Source organism: Pinus tabuliformis, chromosome 5_2 (genome assembly GCF_031772625.1).
Source record: "Pinus tabuliformis cultivar Carrire ecotype Pingquan chromosome 5_2, CPIR1, whole genome shotgun sequence".
In the NCBI taxonomy this organism is placed as follows: domain Eukaryota; kingdom Viridiplantae; phylum Streptophyta; class Pinopsida; order Pinales; family Pinaceae; genus Pinus; species Pinus tabuliformis.
The window spans coordinates 166,913,255-166,920,281 of NC_142306.1; the positions used below are offsets into that span (position 1 = coordinate 166,913,255).

At 35.6% G+C, this 7,027-nt stretch overlaps 1 pseudogene; it reads right to left on the minus strand.

Annotated features, from left to right (window-relative positions):
• Positions 1–1,173: 1,173 nt before the first annotated feature.
• Positions 1,174–6,659, minus strand: LOC149158076 (alcohol dehydrogenase class-3-like; annotated as a pseudogene).
• Positions 6,660–7,027: the final 368 nt, after the last annotated feature.

Below are 7,027 nucleotides of genomic sequence, written 5' to 3' on the forward strand. Positions count from 1 at the left end.
AAATGCAAATGGAGGCCTTTAGGTCTACCTCAATGCCTACAGGCATGAAGGATCCAAGTCAGAAACAATGCAAAGGAAGGAAAATATATGTATATGATCTACCCAAAATACTCAATGCAGAACTCGTAGAGCAATGCCACAGCCTGATTCCATGGCTCAATCTCTGTGATTATTTTACCAAAGGAGGAATGGGGAAACCCATTGAAAATTTTTATAATTAGTGGTTTCAGATTCATCAATTATAATCAATGGTTTCAGACTCATCAATATGCGCTAGAGCTCGTATTCCATTCCAGAATCTCTAAGCATGTTAATTTTAAGCGTGCCTTTCTTTCATTTTTAGAAAATTCATCTTATACTTCATCAACAATGAATACATCAAGAATTATATATTATGGTGCTAATGCTTGAGCTGACAGGTTACCCTTACCTGCATAAACAAGGAGTAATAGTCTATCAACTCTGGCACCAATTGCAACAAAATATTTATCTGCATATTTCCTGAAAATGCTATTCCTGAATGAAATCTGGATAGACAATTATGAATGAGTCTTAGGCACGGTGGTCTTTGTATTGTGAGTTTTAGCAATAGGATGTTCTATGATAAGGCAATCAATACATGGAGAGATGGTACAGATTACAATAAGATCCAGCTCGTTGTGCAGTATTTTCAATGTGTGTCTGGCTTCACATAGCCTGAGATAATAAAAGACTTGAAGAAGCCAGTGAAAACAGATTCTCCATCTGGTTGGCTTTCGGTGTTTTTGAGAATGGGGAGTCACCCTTTTAATGTATTTATTTCTCATAGAAATTATAAGCCCATTTGAATATGCGACATAGTGCTCAGGAAGTCTATTAAATAAGGTATCTGAGGATTTCACTAGAATTAGGCTACTTTGATTTCATTGGAATTGGGCTTCTTTGCTCAGGTAAGGGCCTAGTCTAGAGCTCTGCCAAGTAATCATAAAAGAGAGAGATGTACCCCATGGGTGCATGGTCAAGATTCCAATATCACTATTTTTCCTCATACCTGCAACGCAAATCACAAAACATGCCCAACAAAATTGTGATCACGGAGGAAGCCAAACTTAATTAGTCTTTTACGTTCTTGTAAACACCTAGTTGGATCATTGAAAAATAATTTCAATTAACATACGAAACGTGAAAATCCATTTAGGATACAAAAAACGAGACCGGGTGAGAACATTGAAGTGCGCGGAGCATAAGTTCAACTCTTCCAACACATTTGTAGCTTGAATATGCTTCTCCTTCAGTTATCTTTGTAATCACTTGCTATCAGCAATGCATTTTACTTAGTGAGAAAAAGGGATAGGCCCATATTTTTAATTAACACCTCGTCATCTATTGTTTTACATCAACAAACACAGGTCCCATTAAGATTTTCACACTTGTAACAGTTGCAGTATTCATTAAATCCCAACATGTTATTAGCATCAAAATGTTCATGCCCTTAAATCCAGTCCTATAGACCCAAAAGAACTAGTGTTGGAGACTTTATAGATTACTTCTTGAATGGGTTTATCCAAATCGAATGGATTAAGAAACTCAGTGACCCCAAATCGTTTCGCTATTAGGAAAGAAAATGGCAGTTATTAATTTCAGAACAACCATACCCATGTGCAAAAGTTAAAGGGAATCAGCCCAAAGCATTCTGGTTTATATACACTCTAGTAATAGAGGTTATTGTTTTGTATGGTTTCCAACCCACATATTTCTTCCTTTCGTAGGCCGATGTCCATTCCAAGGATTCTAGAAGCTCCAGCTATTCGAGCCCCTTCTACAACATGAACAACAGAAGATTCACTAGTAGACAGCAATTAGAAAGACACAGAATGCAAACTACTCTCTGCGGCACAAGAGCAAATCTTTATGTAAATATGTGTATGTATAGTTGTTGCTTGAGATATTTAGGAAAACTTACAGCCAAGCCAATGGTGCCCAATCCAAATATTGTTACTGAATCACCGAGCTTCACCTTCCCAACGTTCCAGGCTGCTCCTAATCCTGAAATGAAAAACTAGGCCCCATTTTATGATGCATCGACCATTTTACTTTTTTTTATTTTTGTAGGGAAAGGATCTTAGGTCTAGGTGTATTTTAGTGGAGAATGTATGATTATACTACCTGCCGAAACTCAGCATCCAAGCAAACCGATCATTTCCAATGGAGCTTCAGGATTCACTTTCTCTACACAGGATGCATGCACCACTATATATTCACTGAATGTGGACAACCCAAAGAAATGACAGATGGGTTTTCCCTTGATAGAGAATCGGCATTTTTTTGTCAATGTAAGCAACTCTGCTCATGAAGTTGAATCTGAAAAATTGACAGATGTTCTTTCCTCGATGACAAAGCTCGCATTCTTTGCATTTCACCATATATTGCGGAATCACATGATCGCCTACTTTCAACTCTATAACTTCACTTCCCACGCTTTCTACAATCTTGCCTGAGTGAGTCATACATTATCATTGGCTGAATAATGTGTCATAATGATAAAGCTAATCAATACTTAATTTCAAAACTAGGGCAGATGAAGAAACAATATATTCATTTTAACCATCAAAATCCTAGGAAACAAGGGAAGGGATTAAAAAAATGATTTTTTTTTTGTCAATTCCCTATATCAACTTAAAGACATAACACATCTATAAATACACTTCAATTACCCTTATGCAATTGAAATATCATATATAAAATGAACATACCCAACACCTTCATGACCCAGAATCCTTGGAAACTAAGCTCCTCCAACCTACAATGTTTAAATACATTGCATTAACCAAAGATGGAGGTGAACCCTCAATAAAATGAATGAAAAATGGGATAATGAAACTGAACCTTCAATATAATGAATGAAAAATGAGATGAAAAGAGTGGTACCTTTCCTTTCCAGAAATAAATATCAGTATGACAGAGAAGTGTGAGTGATTTTGATTTCTTTTCTGCAGGCGCTGGAATAAAGACAAATGAATGGTTAGGAGCCAAAGCTACATTGTTGGCACGATAAGCATGGAAAAATGCACTCTGCAAGCCACCATAAATCTGGACAGGGGCCCTGCAACCACTGTTTCAGAAACCCTAGCAAATGGCGTTGTAATAAAGACAGATGAATGATCAGGAGCCAAAGCTACATTGTTAGCACAAGAAGCATGCAAAAATGCACTCTCCACGCCACCATAACTATGGACAAGGGCCCTGCAACAACTGTTTCAGAAACCCGAGCAAATGGAAGGTGAAGCGCACCATACTGGAGGGGTCAGATGCTACCTATCCTATTCAGTTGAAACTGTAAACCGTGATGGAGGTTCAATCAGACGGCAGATGATGGTTCAATCGTCTAATAATTCATCTAACGGTTCAGATCTGTACACCGTGTCAGCTGGGGAAATTATTTTCAAAGGGGAATGCCTTACGGTGTAAATATTATTTATTACTTATTCTTTAATATAATTGTTAAAAAATTTATATTCATTATACAAAATTTAATTTTTATTTGGTTTTAATTATTTTAAGTATTTAAATTTTTAAAAAAGAAAATTGAAATATTTAATATAAATAGATATATTTGAAAAAAAAAAAATATTATACTTTGGTTTATTTAGTTAATTTTTTAAAAATCATTTGGAAGGCTTTATATGAGTTTATATCATTTTTTTAAGGTGAATTTTATTACTAGCAAAAAAAAGGAAATTACATAGAAGTGTTGGATGTCTTAAGTCAGCCTTTAGTAGTGGAGACTCGATCACCGTCAAAATTAAACTCTTCAAAGACATGTATAGGATAACTGAGTAGAAGAGTGTTCCAAAATTTTACAACATAGAGTGTCAAACCTAACTAGCCAAAAGAAAACATCGAAGTAAAAATACCAATATGATGAAGTCATGATCTATTATTAGGAATATGGGTCTGAGTCAGTAGCAACAACTGGGATGGGATCTTTCTCATCCCCCATTATACCCCTAAATGAGGGCGAGATTCCAAGATACTGCTATATACGCTCCATCCTATGATCCAAATCCTTCATATGTCGTTGCGAGTGCTTGAGAGAGTGGAATATCCGCTCGATGCTCATGCCGGACCAAAAGAACTCTACCGAGTAATAATTTCTTGTGCCAGTAAAGGAAAACTATTTGCATGTATTGGTTGTACCTTCCATTAGTGTGGCCAATATCAGGTACCTAATATGCCAACTCTGTAATAACTATTGTGTTCGAGAGATGAGGTCTTTGGACAGAGCACTCTCCCTCAGTATGGGTGAGTTCTTCCAATATGGGACTTGGTGTTAAGTCTCAATATTTGGTGGTTGTTTCCTCCAAATGATGGTGCATCCTCATACTACCCCTGTGGGCCCTCTCGTGGTAGTAAGTTTCCCCTCTATTCATGTGAACTCATTGGTGTGGCATGAGAATGGGGGCTGAGAGGCTAAAAATATCAGACTCCAAGGAAGGGATATAAGGAGTTGGACAATTTCCAAAGTGACTCCATGTCACAAGGAAATAGTGAGGGGACAAAACTAAAGGAATAATCATTACAAGAGACTGTTAGTCTTGCCTAGTAAAGGCGAGGGGTCTGGAGGCTGGGAGATGTCAACTATAAGCTACAAAGGGTCAAGAAAATAATTGAATGTGGAGCCTAAAATGGGAGGGATGGCATATGAAGAAAAGAGGAGAGAAAAAAATAAATAAATAAATGAGACAAGGAGATGGGGGGGCAATCTAGAGGGATTGAAGTGATAAGAGGGGGCATGCGCAACGAAACCTAGAGACCGGATACTTGAGCATGGAAGGTACCACGGAGAGGTGGGGGCAATGAATCCTTAGGCCACCAGTTGTCTAAATAGGACACAAGAGAAAAAATACCAGCAAAAAGGAAACAAATGATAGAGGGGGGAAATGATATTTTCCTCCTCATGCTACAGACATGGCAGAAGATGAATACATGCCAAGTAAAAGTATAAATCTAGCTACAAGGAGTGTTGTTTCCTCTTCTTGAGCGCCAAATATTTAGGCAGGGCCAGGAAACTGGAAGAGTTGAAGCTAGCCTCAAAAATTTCCCAAAACCAATTGCAGACCTAGCCAAGCATGAAGACGTTGGGATAAATTGATCTACATACCCCATTGCCATAGATAAATTCCCCTTGTGCTAGAAAGCATGGGCAAGCAAGTGAATGACTATGAGGTGATACGAGATGTGTTATGGATTGGATGCATGTTGATCTATATAATGGCTAGTATGCTCCAGTAATTCCATCATGGAGGCATATTTCTATGTCTCCCAATGCTTTGGCTAAGTGGGACAATGATAACCAACCCCAAACCAACTATCCACCCTCTCCCCCTACCCTTCCTCCCCCCTTATCTCGAAAATACTCGATCCGAGGTATGTGAGCTTATATCATTGTATGTAAACAAAATTTGTTTACTTGAAATTATTTATTAGCATTTTGTAGCAAGAAAAGATTCTAGATGTTTCTTTTTTTCAGGTGTTAATCTATTTTTTATGTCCAAAAAAAATGAACTCTTTCCTATCAATTGTACTCCCCAACAAATAGAAAATTCCATGATTTATTATTATTAAATTAATAAAATAAATTAGTTACAAGAACAAATATTGAATTACTTTTTCAAGCTTATATATAAATGACTATTAAATATATTATTAATGAAAATTGTTTTTTTTAATTAAAAATAAAAAATCATAGAATGTGGAAACTCAACTACTATAGTGATTTCGTATAACACAATGTACATATGCTCCTCTCATAGCTACACTATCATTACATTTTATCATCAAAATGCTTTGGTTTTCAATTAGTTTTGAAAATTCTAAATTTTTTTATAAATCCTATTAAAGTTTTGAAGAAAAAAACTATTAAACTGAATATTTTGAAAAAAAAAAGAATAAAATTTGAAATTTAAATTTCTATTTTCTTATTGTATCATATAGATGAAATGACTAATTTTATAGGGTTATAAATAGAATTTGTCAAGAAATAGAAATTATTTTAAAAATAAAAATTATATATACCACCAAATGTCATTATAGTACACACATCAAATCTCAATATTTATGAAAAATTCATTATTTATAATAATTAAAAATCAAAATAAAGATATATGTCAGTGTCATAATAAGTGTCATAATAGTATACACATCAAATCTCAATCTTTATGAAAAATAGTACACACCTCAAATCTTAATATTTATGAAAATTTCATTTCTAAATAAGTGTATCAAATTCATGTTTGACTTTTAATTAATGTGTAACTTTTGAAAATAATTTACAAAGTTTGCTCAAGTTTTTGAAAATTTTTAACAATCACATTTTATTTTATGATATTCTTTTTTGGTGGTTATATATATTTATTTTAAATGTGAAATCACTTTATATATATATATATATATCATTTTTATATATATAATATTAACATATATAATTTACTTAATATAAGAAAACATCTAAAATTATTATGTGACTACTTAAATAAAATATTCCTAAGTTTATCAAGCAAAGAGGACTTGATCATGTTCTAAAAACAGGGGAAAATGGTGGATGAGGATTTCTGACAAACCCTTCCATGATACAGCGACAGAGGTATCAAACTCTCTGAATCAAGCAGTATCACTGCCATCGCGGGTCTAGCTAACTTGACAGAAACAACTAATGAACATTCAGATGGGGGAGGCCATAGGGCCTCCCCCTATAGGCCGCAACACTGGAAACCGGCCTCATGGGGACGAAACTGAACAGCCCTCAACTGGGAGCGCAGAACAGCCACCGGTCCAACCTGTGCAGCAGCAGGAAGAGAATGAAATGGCAGATCTGAACAATGGAAAAGAGAACACCTCTGCGGTACCTAAAGAACCAAAGAAGGCAACGTCTTCCACTTGCAAGCCCATTGCAGCGGAACGCCCCAAGATTGATCTACCCAGCCATAGAATCAATGCACAAATCCAATATATGAAAGACCATGTGCTTATTGGTAAATTCATAGGCTAC